This window comes from Lynx canadensis, chromosome A1 (genome assembly GCF_007474595.2).
Source record: "Lynx canadensis isolate LIC74 chromosome A1, mLynCan4.pri.v2, whole genome shotgun sequence".
Taxonomy (NCBI): domain Eukaryota; kingdom Metazoa; phylum Chordata; class Mammalia; order Carnivora; family Felidae; genus Lynx; species Lynx canadensis.
In genome coordinates this window covers 108,376,182-108,394,913 of record NC_044303.2, presented here as the reverse complement: position 1 = coordinate 108,394,913, position 18,732 = coordinate 108,376,182, and the positions used below count along the sequence as shown (strand labels likewise).

General features: G+C 38.7%; 1 protein-coding gene across 4 annotated transcripts in view; it reads right to left on the bottom strand.

The window, feature by feature from the left end:
* Positions 1-18,732, bottom strand: part of CDC42SE2 (CDC42 small effector 2) — a 131,528-nt gene that overhangs the window by 11,064 nt on the left and 101,732 nt on the right. The window lies entirely within an intron of this gene.

Below are 18,732 nucleotides of genomic sequence, written 5' to 3'. Positions count from 1 at the left end.
GTGTAGGAGTCAGGAAACAGAGCGGTCAGACACAAACAACTGGACAAGCCTAGGACAGGGACAAGAGGGCAGGCTGCAGCCGAAGGAAAAAAGCCGTTTTTCCGTTTAAGATGAGAGAGACTGGATTTATGCTTAATTTCTGATAAGATGCAGTAAAAGAGACTGAAGTAGAGAAAAATAATAACCAAGGTGGTAGGTTCCAGAGAAGGAAGGAGGAAGGACAGATGCACACACAGACTGCAATGTTCTTTGGATCTGTGTTCTAACATTATCAATAAATCGAAAACCTAGATTCCAAATATAATTTATTATTTCAAAATACAAAAATGTATTACTTTTTAGTCACTGTGGACATTTAAGGAGTAGGACACCTCTGTGGTAAGACAGAGACAAGATTTAACTCATGGGTAAACAAGGGGAACTCCACAGTTGGGCCTCTGCAAAGAAAAACAGGAAATGGTGCACTCACTCTTATACGTATTAACTGCTGTCAGTAGCAGAGTCATCGTTTTTCCTGGAAACGTACTCTATTCTTTATAGGGAACTCTATTAAGAGTGTCAACCTTTTGAATAATTGTTGCTATCCTTGAAATACTGTTATTCTGCATAAGGTCAAGGAAGGAGACAAGGAAAAATGTCTCTTCACATTTACTGAATGTTACTGATGCCTCCTTAAAGCAGTTTAATCTTAGACACACATATTGAAATTTTTTTTGAAGATTTTTAACCTCTACACCCAATGTGGGGCTCGATCTCAATGACCTGGGAATCAAGAGTCACGTGCTCTACTGACAGAAACAGCCAGGTGCCACATACTGAAATAGTGTGGGATGAACTTGCTTTAAGTTTTCCAGCTGAGGCGAGGGGGTCACAGGTGACACAGGATGGGGCCCCCATCCACAGCTAGTGAAGCTGGGTGCTACATACCTGGGTGAGGCGGTTCTCTTCCCTGTTTCTGTGTACATGTGGTAATTTTCCTCATCAGTTTTTTTAAAGTAAGTTTTTAAAGATTTGTTATTTTAGTGAATTTTCTCCTACCTTTACAACTTAACACAAAAACCTAAGTCTTGTTTACTAGTAAAAACTATGTGACACGAGAATGAATAATAAACAATTCCTTTTCTGATTTCCACCAGAACTTTTGTCCTCCTCTTTTCTGATACTTTACTTTTTTTTTTTTAAAGTTTATTATTTTTGACAGAGAAGGAGCGCGCGCACGTGCCCGCGCGCGCACATGAGTGGGGGAGGGGCAGAGAGAGGGAGACACAGAATCTGAAGCAGGCTCCAGGCTCGGAGCTGTCAGCCCAGAACCTGACTCAGAACTTGAACCCACGAACCGCGAGATCATGACTTGAGCCGAGGTTGGACGCTCAACGGACTGAGCCACCCAGGCGCCCCATGATACTTTACAATTCTAAAATCATACCCTACCTACTTCCTGTCTTCCTCCCCAAAACTACCGGCAGAGATTTTAGGTCCTTGAAAACTACACTGCAGAGCTCCCATGTGACATTGGAGCTGGCTACATTGTCACCTTAGGGTGTGTGTGCTATTCGCATCCATCATTCATACACTCCGATCACATGTTCCTTCTCTGAAAATAAAATTATAGCTGAAAACCAAAAATGGCTTACACAGTAAGGCCCAGGGGCAAGGTGTTCAGTGTACTCAGGGCTTCCACAAAATTTCTCTACACTTTTCTCAGCTGTGCCCTCCTGTCAGCTTCATTGTCAGGCTGGTAGCCAACAGAGCTGCAGCAAGTCTAAAGCCTTCTGTCCGTGTTTACTGACATACAGAAGAATAGCGCTTTATTAAAAACAAGACAAATTCCCCCCTGAGGTTTCCACAAAACTTCCTCTGGCATCTGAATTCTCTGCCCTGTCCTGAACCAACCCCTCTCATCCACAGAATGCCTTCCTTGAGCCAAACTCAAACCCAATCGCTGCAGAGGGACAGCAGTTCCCTATGAGCAGCACAGACCTAATCAGGAATCACCAGGAGCAGGGGGGGGGTCTGCCACTCAAACGATGGCTCCTATACGACAGACGAGGGGGAGAATGGATGCTGTGGTTGTAACGATAATATCCCGTTAGGAAACTGTTAGTGAAATTACTAGTCAGATATTTCAAAAACCTAGAACGTACAAGGTAGAGAAAGGATTACTCTGAGATTCTTCTTCCAACAGATCCCTCTTCTCTGGTTCCTCACTCATCCACTACCTTACATCTCTGTGTGTTTTTTTGATCTTGCGTAAGCTGGCACCCTTGGTGTCTTTTCTTCCCTCTCGCACATCTTTACCTTATCAAGTCTATGCCGATAACTAGTGAGTCTATTTTCTACTTTCTGGGCTTGAGACTATACATTCAACTGCTTACTGATGAGGCCAGAGGACACTCAAGCTTCTGCACTTAACGCACAACTTTCTTTGCATAGCCCATTCCTCCTCTTCAGTCCATGTTTGGTCAACAACATTTCTGCCAGTATTTCCAGCCAGGTTTGAGGGCTGTCCCTCACCACTCCTTCTCCCTCATATGATCACATCCAATTAGCAAACTATCCTGGGGAGTCTGCCGCTTTCCTCCCTCCATCCCCACATTACTGCCACGACCTTATTTCGGGCCCTTGAGCCTCTCACCTACGTCAATGCAGGAGTCAGGAGTCCCTCACTTATCTGGTTCCAGTTTTACAGTGTTCTTTCCCCTTCCAATACACCTCACCCTGAATCTAGGTGTACCTTTCCAAAGTACAAAACTGATCGTGTTACTCATTTCAAATCCCTCAAAGGCTTCCCAAATTTTCAGGATAAATAAAAAACTCCACAGGCTATGGAAATCCTATTTCTCTCTCTATCCTCATCTTCAACTACATTCTTCCATGCATTCTAAGCTTTCATCTGCTATTTCAAGTTCCCTAAGTATACTATGCTCTTCCACAACTCTGCATGGAAGAATCTTTCCTCCTGTTCCTTCAGTTCACTAACTCAGGCCTGACTCCTTTACTCCCTGGAGTTACTCCCACTCAGGACTCCCTGACTGCCTTGTATTCACCTACTAAAGCAAAATTTACATCTCGCACCAAATTTAAACTGTCCCCTGGATAGAAGATGTGCTCCTATATAGGCAGGCATATAAAATGTGAATCCACAAGGGCCAGGGCTATATATAACACACAGCAATTTATCAACAAACTTTTTATGAATAAATTTATGAATAGTAGGACATTCATGTTTTCAACACACCTTTTTTAAACACATTTCTACAGCAATATAAATACTCCCCCCCATAAATATTGCACTCTCATATTTCTTGAATATTAACCAAGTATAGCTTCTAGAGAAATAGTGATCACTTAATCACTTAAATAGAACTTCCTTCAGGACTACCATCTGGGCAGTTTAGTGTGCAAACACATACCACTGAGGAACAATTTGTGGCCAAGCCCCACAGGGCAACAGGAGGCATAAGCTAAGAGCACAGGTAGGTACTTCTAGAAATGGGCACACAGTGAATAGAAAATGAAGGTGCCGGGGCACCTGACTGGCTGTCGGAAGAGCATGAGACTTGATGTCGGGGTCCTGAGTTCAAGCCCCATGTTCAATGTAGAGATCACAAAAAAAATAAATAGAACTTAAAAAAATGAAAGTGCCACCTGAGGCAGTGAAAAAAGCTGGTGCCTTCAGGCTATTAGGTAGCAATCACTCACACCAGTGCAGCCTAAGTGAATGAAGAACAGAAAAAGAAAGATATGCTACTGACAGCTTGGTGACCCAGACAAAATAAGAAGTGAACCCCACCTGTGTATTTAATCAAATAAACCTATGATTCCCAGGAAATATCCTGGGGCCCCACACAATATTTTCAATTTGAGGGAAACCCAATGATATTCAACTTAGTAAATAAAGGTAATTCAAAATTGCAACATTATGAAAGAGAATGTCAACTACCTCCATTTTGACTTTAGGCTGTACTTTCCAACTGATTAAGTTCTCCTTTCCAGCTTATCTCTTAAGTCAGGCAAAAGACCCTGTGGGCAAAGTATCCCCTGAAGGGAACAGAAACTACTCCCTTAAGCAATGAGCACTGTCCTGAGCCACAAGACCCCATGTGACTGACTCCAAGACAATGATCAACTTGACCTTCAGTGCCCGCCTGTTTGCATTCAACCATGTTTATCCCACATTATCCTTATATAAACCTGGTATTTTCGGCACTCTGGACAGGCTTTGAGACTTCAGTCTACTCTCACCCTAGTGTCGGACTCACTGAAATAAATTGTCTTGTTTCTCCCTGCCTTTGGATTTGATTTGTGGCAAGTGGCCAAACCTGGTCTGCTCGGGACCCCTGGAACCAGGTGCTCTTGCAGCCCCCTCCACTCCGGGCTACAATTAGACCATATGCTCTTTCTAATGGCACATCTCTGCAAAGCAGTGCTTTCTGTGGTTGCTGTGAAAAAACCCCAAGCATTGTACGAGAGACAATATGGAACTAGAAAAGAGAGTTGGTGGCATTCATTCTGATTCCATGGCTTGACAAGGAAAGGCATTGATATCCCGTCAGTAATCATGATTATATTCAAAGGAAATAAAAATTTTTTTCTTTCAATTTGTTATTTTTTCAAAGCAACCAAGATGTTAGGACATACATGTTTACTAAGTTGTCTGCACAAAACCAGTTAATACATCTGTAAAGAATTTCTCTTGGCTTAGAGGTGCCATGAAAAAAGTTACTCAAAGTATTAAGGGGACCAAAAAACAAACTCTGGGAACCTCTGAAATAAGTTTATATTTTGAAATATTGACAGTATAACTAGGCAACAGGCATTTGTAAAACAGTAATTTTTTTCTATGATACTGATTCCCTGGGGGCATGAGCTGCTTTTGAGAGGCCTATTAACCAACCAATCCATGTAACAGAAAAAACAGAGTAATAAAAGCTATAATATAAAGATGGATTTGAGATTTTTTTTTTGGAGCAAAAGAAAAGTGTGTCTTCACTTAGGCAAAAAATGAAAACAGTAGCTTTTATAGCACTAATATCAACAAATACATGGAACACCCTCACCCCAAACCTATCCTCACTTGGCAACTGCCCATTATTCCTTAAGACCCAGATGGAACTCAACCTTGTGAGCATGGAGAGAAAAAAGCTATTTCAACCTTGTGAGCTCCTTGATCTGAGCATGGAGTGAAAAAGGCTATTTCTATTCTAGCACCTAAAACACCGTATCATAATCGATATACTCAGAGTTTGATTTCCCTAACATACTAAGAGTTACCCTATGACCAGAGCTGTGCCTGACAATAACTAGACAAGAAATAACTGCTAAATGAGAAGAAGGCTTTTGAAATAGTGTCAGCTCATTTCTCTAAAACCTGTCTTATTCAGTATTATGACCAACTATTTCTCAAAGAACTATTTTATGTGAAAGACATTTTTAAAAAGAGGGAAGGAACGCAAATTCTGGTGTTCCTATTTGTGCGCAAGTCACTTATCTGATAGCTTTTTTTTTTTTTTTTTTATCTCTGCTTCACAGTAATGCTGTGTCCTAAAGACCTCAACTGCCATCACTATTTTGGTTTTATACTGGGTAGAACCTCAAAAGTGGTGGTTCTCAAACTTCTCTGTACATCAGAATTCCTGGAGAGTTTGTTAAAACACAGGCTGCATAGCTATACCTGACGGATTTCAGATACAGCAGTTTTGGGGAGGGACCAAAAATCTGCACGTCTAGCTGCAGGCCCCAGCTACTCTGATGGCTCAATGGTTTAGAAATACTGGTTCTAAAAACTTACAGGTGAATAGCTTAAAATAAATAATAGGTAATACTTAAGAGTCTTACTACATGCCAGGCACATTTCTAAGCACTTTAAACACAGGCACTCAATTGCTAATACCTTGAATATGTGATGCTTTAATATTGCCTTCAAATCTCAGCATCTCTGGCAATTCTTAGTATCCTGACCTTTCCTCAAGTCCATGCATTATACTCCCATTTGTTCACCTGTTACACTCCCTGAATAAAATTTTAAACTTTATGTGGGTTTCTTTTTCCCCTTTATTTATTTAGAGAGAGACAGAAAGCACAGGAGTGGCAGACAGGGAGGGAAGAAAGGAAGGGAAGGAGGAGGGAGGGGAGGAGGGAGGGAAGGAGGGAGGGAGAGAGAGAGAATGAGAATTAAAGCTGACTCCACGCTGTCAGTGCAGAGCCTGACAAAGGGCTAAACTCACAAACCATGTTATCTTGACCTGAACTGAAATTAAGAGTCAGACCAGTAACTGACTGATCCATTCAGGCGCCCCCAATTTGTGTTTTTAAGTTACTTGGCAAGCCATTAGGTTGAATGGAGTTTTTTTTTTCCATTCACAATAACTCTACAACAACCAAGCCACCAATGGTGGTGTTTTGTTTTGTTTTTTTTAATTTTATTTTTTTAGTTAGACTTCACATCCAGCACTGAGCCCAATGCAGGCTTGAACTCACAACCCTGAGGTCAAGAACTGAGCGGAGATCCAGTCGGAGGCTTAAAGTACTGAGCCCCCCAGGCATCCCCATACAATGTTTTTTAAATCACTTTTTATCAGAAGACCCTAGGGGTGTCTGGCTGATTCAATCAATAGAGCATGCGACTCTTAGTCTCAAGGTCATGAGGCTAAGCCCCACTTTAGGTTTAGAGATTACTAAAACAATAAGTAAATAAATAAAAGAAGAGCCTAATCAATGAAGCAATAATGAAACACTTCTTAACCAGCTATACCCTAGGGGCCACCAAAGAGGAGGCAGATACAAACTCCCATCTCCCAGTCTCTCCCTGGAAGCAGCCTATGTGCATACTTTAAGAGCTACTGTCTGAGTATCTGATTTTTAACAAGGCTCCATATCTAGGTGATCCTCCCCTTTAGGACACTGACAGGTCATGGCATATGGTCAAGGATTAGGAACCACTAACAAAATCTCACAAGGTTTTAGAGAGAACCAAAAACTTCCACCAGGCTGGAATGATACACTTCAACTCCTACACAAGCCCAGTCCATCATGACTGGAAGAGGTGGTTCTTTGATATAATGGAAAGAAACCAACACCCAGTCAAGGAAAATGAGAAAAGAGAAGAAAATTCTCCAAACTAAAGAACATGATAAAACTCCAGAAACACATCTTAATGAAATGGAGTTGATTTCCCTGAAACCACTAAAGATCTCAAAATAATGGTCGTAAAGATGCTCACTAAGGTGAGGAGGACAACATATAAAAGAGAAACAATTTCCACAAAGAGAAAATAAAAGAGTGTACCAATGAGAAATCACGAAACTAAAAAATAAAATAACTGAAAAAAAATTAAACATTTTAACAAAAAAACTAGCTCAAGTGGAAGAGACAATCAACAAACTCATAAGACACTGCATGTTCACGAATCAAAAGGATTAGTATTGTTCACAAGTCCCTATTACCCAAAGCAATCTACAGATTCAATGCAATCCACATCAAAATTCCAATAACATTTTTCTCATAAATAGAACAAACCATTTAACGTTTGTGTGGACCCCCCCCCCCCAAAAAACACCTGAGCAGCCAGAGCAATCATGATAAAAAAAGAACAATGTTGAAGGCATCACACTTTCTGATTTTGCACTCTATCACACAACTACAGTAATCAAATCAGCATGGAATTGGCATAAAAACAGATACAGAGACCAATGGAACAGAGAGACCCCAAATAATCCCAATCTCATATATGGTCCATTCACTTACAGCAAAAGAGCCAAGAATATAGAACACAGAAAACTGGACAGCTACATGCAAAAGACTGCTATTTTATACCCAAAATTCAACTCAAAATGAACTGAAGACATGAACATAAAACCTGAAACCATAAAACTCCTAGAGGAAAACATAGGGGATAAGCTCTTGGCAGGGATTTTTTGCATTTGACACCAAAAGCAAAACAACAAAACCAAAGTAAGTGTGATTACATGAAACCGAAAAACTCTGGCACCACAAAGGACAATATGAACAAGATAAAATGGCAACCTACAGAATAGGACAAATTATTTGCACATCACTTATATGATAAGGGGCTAATATCCAAATACATAAAAAACTCACACAACCAATGTATTTTCTCTTTCTAAAGATCTTTTTTTTTTTTAATTTTTTTTTTCAAAGTTTATTTATTTTTAGGACAGAGAGAGACAGAGCATGAACGGGGGAGGGGCAGAGAGAGAGGGAGACACAGAATCGGAAACAGGCTCCAGGCTCTGAGCCATCAGCCCAGAGCCTGACGCGGGGCTCGAACTCCCGGACCGCGAGATCGTGACCTGGTTGAAGTCGGACGCTTAACCGACTGCACCACCCAGGCGCCCCTCTTTCTAAGATCTTAATAACATTTTCTACAAAGGGCACGCGGGTAGCTCAGGTGGTTGAGCCTCTGACTTTGGCTCAGGTCATGATACCACATGAGCCATGATCTCGTGGTTCATGAATTCGAGCCCTACATCAGCCTCTGTGCTGAACGCTCAGAGCCTAGAGCCTGCTTCAGATTCTGTGTCTCTCCACCCCACAAACTCCCCTGCTCACGCACTTGGGGGCATGCGCTCTCTCTCAAAATAAATGAACATTTAAAAAATTTTTTAAAATCTGCTTTAAAAAATATTTTCTTTTCAGGGCACCTGGGTGGCTCAGTCAGTGGTGGTGCAGAGCCTGCCTGGGATTCTCTTTCTCTCTCTCTGCCCCTCCCCTGCTTGTGTGCGCTCTCTGTCTCTCTCAAAATGAAATAAAACTTTGGGGCGCCTGGGTGGCGCAGTCGGTTAAGCGTCCGACTTCAGCCAGGTCACCATCTCGCGGTCCGTGAGTTCGAGCCCCGCGTCAGGCTCTGGGCTGATGGCTCAGAGCCTGGAGCCCGTTTCCGATTCTGTGTCTCCCTCTCTCTCTGCCCCTCCCCCGTTCATGCTCTGTCTCTCTCTGTCCCAAAAATAAATAAACGTTGAAAAAAAAAAATTTTTAAAAATGAAATAAAACTTTAAAATAATAATATTTTATTTTCTCTGACTTTATTGTAAAGATACAGCATATAACACATATAGCAGCAGTTTTTAGGGAGTTTCGATTGTGCAGGGGATCGGCCCCTACCTCTGCACTGTTCAAGGATCAAATGTATATACATACATCAAATCCATTACATTGCATACCTTAAATGAATATAATGTTATATGTCAATAAAATTGTGGGGGAAGAAGAGAAGAGCCTATTTCTACCTCACAGACTAGAAATAGTTAGGTCCATAGTTCTGTCAAATGATCTACCTGTACACATTTTCATTGCTTACCTCTAGGCACTAACCAAGTTTTCTACAACATACTTCAAATGTGAGTCATGGTTTTATTTAAATAATGATTGATAAATCACAAGCTTACCAGGATGATTATTCAGAGGTCATCTATAACCTATGTACAGATATCACTAATGACCTGACCTACCCAATCCACTATTTCCCATCTGTGTCCATAAGCCCCTTTAATGCTGAGTCAAACCACCTTTGAAGGTAGTCTGTAGTCCTTACTATTTAATACATTAAAACTGAAAGAAAATTTCTGCAAAAATCAATAGACATAAAAAAGCGGCTACCCTGGAAAAAGGCATTGTCATTACTGACTTTAAAATATACAAAAATAAATGATTTATCAGAAGAGTTTATTACCTATTAACCAACATGTACCTAATAAGTGTCAATACATTGTTCAAAATGACACAACACTTATCATTTTAAAGGGAGGAAAGTGAAAACCATATGAATAAACTGTGATAGATAATACAAGTAGCTTCTACCTTTTACATTATCTTTCATAACAAATTTATTTAATATGGCATAAAAGTCAAAAGGGCTTACATAGCTCAGCTTTGCTAAAACCCTGCTGAAAGTATGTAATTAGCATCAGAACTTGAGCCTTCTTTTACTTTTTCACTTTGGTTATTCTATCAAGGGGTTGTAAAATAGCCTCAAAGTTTATTTTAGAATTTGGTAAAGAAATACAAGTTTCTGACAGTATAAACTATCATTTACCAAAAGATAAAGAGTTGTTTTTACAATTCACGTATCCTTAGCTCCTATTTCACTGATTCAGGTTTAACTTCTTTTTTTTTAATACAGTAAGCTTAGGGCATTCCAGACCTAAAATAAATTTTCTATTGTTCTTAAAGGATTTCATGCAGCTTTTTAACATGCTTATCAGAATGATTAACAGATATCTAAACTGACAAAGTGAGATTTATCCTTTTGCAAAAATAGACATAAATCTTATAATGGACACATGCCATTTTTCCTGCATATTTTTTGTTCTGGAAACACCAGTCTCCTTCCTTTCCTTTCAGGAAATCACCTCTTCCCAAACCCAACCTTATGATTTTGAGAGGCTGCCAACCACAACAGTCCACAACCCTGATTATAAGTGTGTGCATACGACACAGATTGCTCCAGAATCCTTCACTGGAAAGAACTAAACCAGGGAGAAACCCTTTCTTCCTCATGGTTGTGAAACTGACATGACGGACCTGGAGCTGAGGGTCACCATGTTTCCTATGAAGGAAAACCAACCACCTCTCGTCACAAAGCAGCCTAAGTGCCAAGAATCAAGAAAGACAGAGAGGAGTCTTCACTGTGCCCCAGGCCCTGGATACAGATGTTTAAGAAGTCACATCCAGCTTTCCCAGGACTAGTAATAATATGAGCTAATAAAACCACCTGTGGAAGTCTGATTTCTAAGATCATAACCAAAAACCCCCAATTAATAGGTTAAGGGACAAACTGAAGAGAACCCAGGGGTGAGATACTACAGAGACTGGAAAAAAAAAATCTATTCTTCAATAACTTAGCCTACTTTACATTTCATATTCCCCCATGAGGGTGAAACTTTTAAAAACAGTAAGGCTTTTCAGTATATGTATCAACTTATACTATATCTTCCACTCTGGGGATGATAAACAATAATCTGCTGGCTTCTAGATCTTGGTGCACAATCACCGGCATGCCAGCAGTGGCCCTGAGGTCAAAGGGCTTCTCTAAGCCCTTTCGATAAAAAGAGGAGAGCTACACCACATATCACCACAGAGAAATCAGAACACCCAACTAGAGTTACAAGCAAGGAATTACCTCAAAGTACAATAGGCAGGATATTTTGTGCTGGAAATGCACTGAAAATCCAATCCTGAGTACAGTCTTCTTTATTTTGCCTTTTAGAGGTTAGTAGACACTAACCTTTTCCCACTCAATATAAATTTCACAGTTGGTAACAGATAAGAAGTTTGCAGGAGGCCTCAAAATTTGCTTTTAAAAAGAATCTCTAAGCAAATTTATAATGACCTTTCAAGGGCAAAATTGCTAAAAGCAAAACTGAAAGAACTAGCTGTTCTCGCTCAGAGGGAAACCTGAAGTGAACATGAGTTCTTTTGTCCCTTCTATTTAAAGTTAGTATCTGGATTAAACCACATGTTGCAAGCACCAAATAGGTTTAAAAAATAATCTGAAACTGGTTTTCTAGCTACTAATGACAGTTATTTCAATGATCTTGAGTATAAAAGCCTTTCCAACACTAGAGATTTCTGCCACCACGAGTCGTTGTGAGATTGTTTCTGTCCATTCAATATGCAAGCACGTGTGTATACATGCATAACATAGCTACCTTTAGACTTGCAAAATACCTTCTATACTGCGCAAAGAAAATGTGATGTGGGTGACTCAGCTGAACATCCCTCTCTTCATTTAGGCTCAGATCATGATCCCAGGGTCATGGGATCACGGACTGAGCCCCACGTTGGGCTCTGCACTGAGCATGGAGCCTGCTTGAGATATTCTGTCTCTCTTTCCCTGTGCCCCTCTGCCCACTCGCACACATTCTTTCTCTAAAAAAAAAAAAAAAAATTTAAAAGAAAATGTAATATGATGACCTACATTGATTTTAGTACAGTGAGACCTGTATTGGACTTGTGGCCTCAAGAAGTGTACATAATAAATTTGTGCTTTCATCTACTAACCTTGTGACAATCTGTTACTGCAGCAACAGGAAACTAATGCACCCAGAGAGATCGTTACTGCTACCCAAGGAGCCACAGCTGCTACTAATGCACATCTGGGAATCTTCTTGTCCACTATTCTTTCCATCTCTACTGTACTGACAGTTGCTCTAAAATAAACCATTTTCTTAGAACTGAATTATTTTATTTCTTTTCTTTCTTTTTTTATTGTCAAGTTACCTAACATACAATGCAGTCTTGGCTTCAGGAGATTCCCATGATTCATCACTTACATACAACACCCAGTGCTCATCCCAGCAAGTGTCCTCCTCAATGCCCATCACCCATAAAATAAACATCTTTGTTTCAAAGAAAGTCATGTAACTCCCCAAAAATGCTATGTAAAATAGAGAAAGAAAAATCCAGTGTTTATATTAACTTTTTGTAAATACTGTTCACAAGTGAGTCAAGCAGTGTTCCATCATTTTCTTTTCATGTACTATGTTGAATTGCTTCTTTTTCTTTGCTTCATGTTCTATGAAACCATCATTAATTACTCCAACACCATCCATAAATAACTGCTGGTTAAATAGCTAAATGGCTAGTCCATATAGTCTGAAATTTCATTCAATAGGCCTTCAACCAAGAAATCTGTTGTTGGGGCCCTGGGTGGCTCAGTCAGTTAAGCACCCAATTTCGGCTCAGGTCATGATCTCACAGTCTGTGGGTTCAAGCCCCATGTAGGGCTCTGTGCTAACAGGTCAGAGCCTGGACCCTGCTTCAGATTCTGTCTCCCTCTCTCTCTGCCCCTCCCCTGCTCGTGCTCTCTCTCTCAAGAATAAACATTTCCAAAAAAAAAATTTTAATAAAAAAATTGTTTTTACAGTTCAGTAAAATATTCCTGTAATGTTACTTTGGTAACTTATTCTTGAAGGAATTCTGAAGAGCAAGGCAGTTAAAGAATGTTACATTACTTCTGGTCAGTATGTCCCTTTTTAGGCAATTAGGCTGTGGCAGTGTTCAGCAAATTCCTATTCTATCATGCATTTTTTATTATCTCTCATCCATGCTTCTCTCTTTATTCTCTTTTTCTTTGTGAGTTGTATCATTTCATACCTTTTGTTTTTAAACTCCTTTAATGTCATGTAAAGTGGGTTTCAAGAGAGCGGTGATGGGGAAAGAGAGAGAGAGAGAGAGAGTGTGTGTGTGTGTGTGTGTGTGTGTGTGTGTGTGTACACTTGGAAGATCCTGTTCATTTCAAATACAATGTACTTAGGGGCGCCTGGGTGGCTCAGTTGGTTAAGCATCCGACTTCCACCCAGGTCATGACTCCATGCTTCGTGGGTATGAGCCCCACATCAGACTCTGTGCTGACAGCTCAGAGCCTGGAGCCTGCTTCATATTACGTGTCTCCCTCTCTCTCTGCCCCTCCCCAGCTTGCATTCTGTTTCCCAAAAATAAATATTACAATTTTTTTTAAAAATACAATGTACTTAAAAATAATCAGTGGAGATAAAAACAAGAAAAAGCAGGAAAAAATGTTTTTAAATGAAAGGAAATTTCAATTTATCAACTCAATATCCATATTAAGAGCAACCCTGTAAACCATGCACTATTCTAAGCACTTTACATGAATTACCTTACTTCACATACTTAATCTATTATATACTTTAATATATTCAATCCTAGAAGATAGGATTATTATTCCTAATTTTCCTATCATTATTCCTACTTGCAAAGGTTTAATTAATCTGCTCAAGGTCAAACAGTAAATGAGTTTTGGCAATGGAATTCAAACCCTTATCTCAACAACTCTTAAACCCCACAGAAAACCACATCTCATATGACGAAGGTGGAGAAAAGGAAAAAAAATTTTTTTTTAACTACCCTTAACTTTGGGGTTCCTAAAAATGAGATCAATTTCCCATAGCTCAACACTACTAAAAGTAGATTTGTCTTATGTTTCTTATTAATTTTATCTGTTCCAAAAGTAGGCAAGAAAATGGTATCTAGTAACAGCTTTTCTGTGTTTAACGTAGAGAAGGTTCTGTTTACTTAATGTATATACAGAATTCACTCAGCTAGTATTTTTTCCAGTATCTTAATCCCTTTTAGATACATGCATATAAGTGTATACACAGAAGCATTTGTGTATCTTAAGATCCCAGTGAGAAAATCACCCAACTACTACCCAAGCAGACACTGTAAGGACAAATAAAGCCAAAATCAAAACCACACAAAGAATGGCAGAAAGAAAAACGCAAAGATGGAATGAAAATGACAGGAATGTATACTATTAAGTTAATATACATGAAAATATTTGAACTAAGAAGGTCTATAAAAATGGCAGATAATAATTAACATTTGGTAGCAAGGAGAGCCTTTTAAAATGTTGTAACTGCTCTGCTGGTTTCACCTTAACTTATTAAAAGTGATGTTTATTTGCAGAGTTTCATAATTCAATTTCTTATCCAATATACATATTCACTTCCATTTGGGTAAAAGTTACCGAAACACACACAGAAAGAAAACCAATCTTCAAGCACAAAGACTCTGCCATTTACTCATTAGTCTCAACTTTACTGGTTAACTTCAAGTTTCCAAGTCTGCACGTGTGCACACACAAGCATTTGACTAGATGTCAGTGCAAAAATTGTTTTTAATTCACAAATGAAAACAGAAAACAAATCACAAGTAAAAGAAATAATGTCTCACCTTCTAAAAGAGAAGAATTTAAGCATAGGTATTAGCTTTTCAAATAACTAAAAGAAAATTCAATGTACAAAAGCAAATGGAACATAAACATGGGAAATGTCTTATATAAAAAATCAAAATTTTTACTATGTACAAAGGTGGTAAGAGACCAGACCAACCTTTAGAGTACTCAGTACTTAAAGCAGATACAGCTGAGATCTTAGAATCTGTCCTGCATATAAGAGCTGCTAATAAAACTGATCTCTAATATTTTCTACCCATTATAAACAAGTTTAAAGTAGAGAAGGATAAAAAACAGAATTTTTTTCCATGTATTTATATCACTGATGAACATATTCTTAAGAAGTGTTTCTCAAATTTTCAGTATACTATAAACACCATAAATATCTATCCCAGATAATTACCACTATCGCATTAGGTTCCAGAAATTATTTAAATTCTAATTTCTCCTTAGCAATAGATCACATAAAATTTGCATGAAAACTTCCTTTTTCTACAAAAATGAATAGTTTGTTACCTGGCCTGGTATACTCATTTTTTTTCCCCTGATTTTTATAAGAGTAAAATTTGTGTTCCTTAACAGTATTACTCTTCTTTCCTTGTTTGTATATAATACCAAGGCAATGGGAGGATAAGGACCCAATCCACAGTAACTCTAGATATAGGCTTAAACTACTTCAATCTTGCAGTTTCTAAGTTTATAAAATCCAAAAGTCAGTAAAACAAAACTTAATGCTATTGATGTTTTAGAAGGGCCTTTATTTTAGCATTTTGAGAATTCGCCACCTTATGAAACGATGCAGATCTTCACACTATTTACACAAATGACGCAACTTAGAATTGAAGACTGTTTTCTAAATAAACCTAACAATATCCCAGGTGTGGTCAGAGGACTTGCGAACAACTGATCTTTTAAGAAATGCTTCAGTATTCATATAAGCAGCCAATTAATGCAAGCTCACACTACTTAACATTACAGATGAGGAAGATTTTCTTTATGAACATGAGGATATGTACTTTGTAACAAGCAAAGAGAAAAGTATTAAGTTAGGGCTTTGTCATATACATACATACTTTTCAATTATTTGATCACAATGGGTTTTTTCCCCTCCCGGTTCATAAAAAAAAAAAAAAAAAACTCTTTCCAAGTTTTTCCTTTTCATTTTAGCAATATTTTTAATCACAAAGAACATAATACAATCCTGCTTTTGAGCTCCAAAGCTCCATGCTCTGACTTGTTCTGTATTCAATGGTCTATACCATGGGATACGCTTACTGAGGAATGCTCAAATGATCTGATGGGATGTCAGAGGAAAATAAAAGAACTCTGGTTTTTTTCATTTGCCCTTTATGAAAATTGAGCTCTAGTAATATCTGGTATATATAGACTGACATGGATGATGCTTGGTGGCTACTGACGGCATGTATTTCTACAACACTAAAAGACTAAATAGAAAGCACTGAATTAATGCTTAACCATACTTTAAATACAAAAATGAAACGTTACAGAATCATGTCTTAACTTAATGTGCTTCAATTTATCTAAAATGTCTTTTCTGTACTCTTCAGTAAGTGATTGTATGCTAGAATATAAATAGAGTATGCTGATGAACAAACTGTGGAAGAGCTGATTTGGGGAACTGTACTTGAAGAAATTTCTGGCTTGTGTATAATCCTGAATAGTCAAAAAAAAGTCAGGTTACTTTTCACTCCACTATATTTAATATGCAAGATAACACAAGTTCAAACTTCAAAGAGATGTCATTACTTCCCTCCCAGAGTGATAAAAATGTAAAAGTTTGCTAATACGTGTTCATGAGGATATGGAACGGTACACTCAAACTACTGGTGGGAATGTAAACTGGTAACACCAAATTTAAAACAATTTGGTATTGCATGGTAAAAATGACTGCCTTTAGACTTCAAAGCCACTGATTCCACTCCCAGGTATATACCCTAGAGAAACTCAAGCATGTGTTCACTAGACAACATACTCACAGGAAGGCACAAAAGAGCATTATTCACCACAGTCCCATATTGCTAACAACTCAAATTTTCAAAAGGACTATAGTGGATAAACATATTATGGGGTAGTCACACAACAAACTGTGAAAGAAAAAAGAAGTTTAGCTACCTGGATCCATATGGTCCAATCTTATAAAGTTAATATTTAATTAAAGAAAACACAAAAGAGTACAGCTAGGAGAACTCCATTCATTTAAAGTTACAACAGGTAAACTAAATAATACTGTTTGGGGATACATATATAGATGGCAAAACAATAACACAAAGCAAGGAAGTGATTTGAACCAAGGTCCTCCCAGTGATGGACCAGGGGTGTGTCTGGAAAGTACACTAAGAGACTGCTGGGGGGTTGGCAATGCTCCTTTTCTTAATTTAGGTAGTGTGTGCTGCCTAACATATATGCTTCATAATTATTTACAATACTGGATGCTTAGATGTAAAACAAACTTTTAAATTATTAATATTTTGGTATAAGAAAAGTGTCATGGTTATGTTAAATAATAGTCATTTATAGGAATAAACAGTGACATATGTATGGATAAAATTATATAAGGCTTGGGAGTGGTCTTCAAAGTAACAAAGGAAAGGCAAAAATGGATGGAATGAGATGAACAAGGTCATATAAGAATTGAAACTGTTGAAGCTGAGAGATGGGTGTATCACATGGCTTGCTAAGAAATAGCTGGTTGACGTTGAGGAAGAGAGTAAAAAACCACAATCTAAACTGAACAAAGATCAATTTAAGAAAAGCATTAAAGAAACCATTTTTAACATTTACAAACTTATAAAAGCACTGTAATTTCTGAAAATAAATGGCTTTCTACTACTTCTGCTCATCCCCAACTTGACCTCACGTGAAACGCAAGGGACACTAACTTACAGGGCTTGCTGACTGGTCAAGGGCAAAAACCTTCCACTGCACTCTGGTGCCAAGAGCCTCTCTAATTTGTCTTTAAGCGTGTACACACAAATTCAACCTTCTCCTTGGGATCTGAAGTGCACAGGGCACACAAACCCCCACACTCCAAAGTAGGTGACTATGAGGAAATATGGCAGCTACTCCTGAGGCAGGTCTGGAAGTTGTGGGGCATAAAACAGTCTTAGGAATTTCTAGGTTTAGTATACACCTGAAACATTTCAATCAGTCTTGTGCACTACCTTTCTAAAAACTAATGACATTTTTCATTTCTCAACTGATAAGGGTAATTTTTTATTTTTATTAAGCAAATTCATCTATTAAATGCTTTGAGATGCTTGTGGTTACATGATAGGATTTTTTTGTGAAATTAAGCAAATCAAGAGCATGTACTTTTTTGTTTTCAGAAGGAATAAAGATATTTTTACCATATTCACATTTCACATATGGTATATGGAATATTATTCTTGAAAATGGAAGTTCTAAATGAACCTGCCATCTGGAGTCATTATAATATAGTACCTACAGGGATGCAGTGCACTTGAGTAAGTACTCTTCTAACTATACAAATCCCCCGAAATCACAGAATGCCCTCAGCTGGAGTTTCCTCTACTGGCTTTTCACAGAATTGTTAGTTCATTTTAGGAGGCTGCAGTAATGGCTTTGATGCTTGTGAGGATATCTATGGTCTTCTTAATAATTCCGAACTGTCTAGTGACCCAAGCCACCCCTTCCAATACCTCCACTATTTCCTTTGAAGAAACTTGAAACCCTTGAAAACATGGAGCACAATAATCTTTGTTTTGTTGTGGTCAGTCCAGCAACACCTCCACCACCACCATCACCACCACCACACACAGACACACACACACACACACTCAACTATACATTAAAACTACATGAGAACAACAACAAAAATGACAGGAAGAAGAGCCACTGAGGGCTTTCCTAACAGCCTCATTGTTCGACACACTACAGGCTGATGAGGAACCTCTGGGTGAGTGTGCACAGAGAAGGCAACTACTCACCAGTCCAGAGCTTAACAGTATGGTCAGTCACGGCTAACTCTGAGTCTG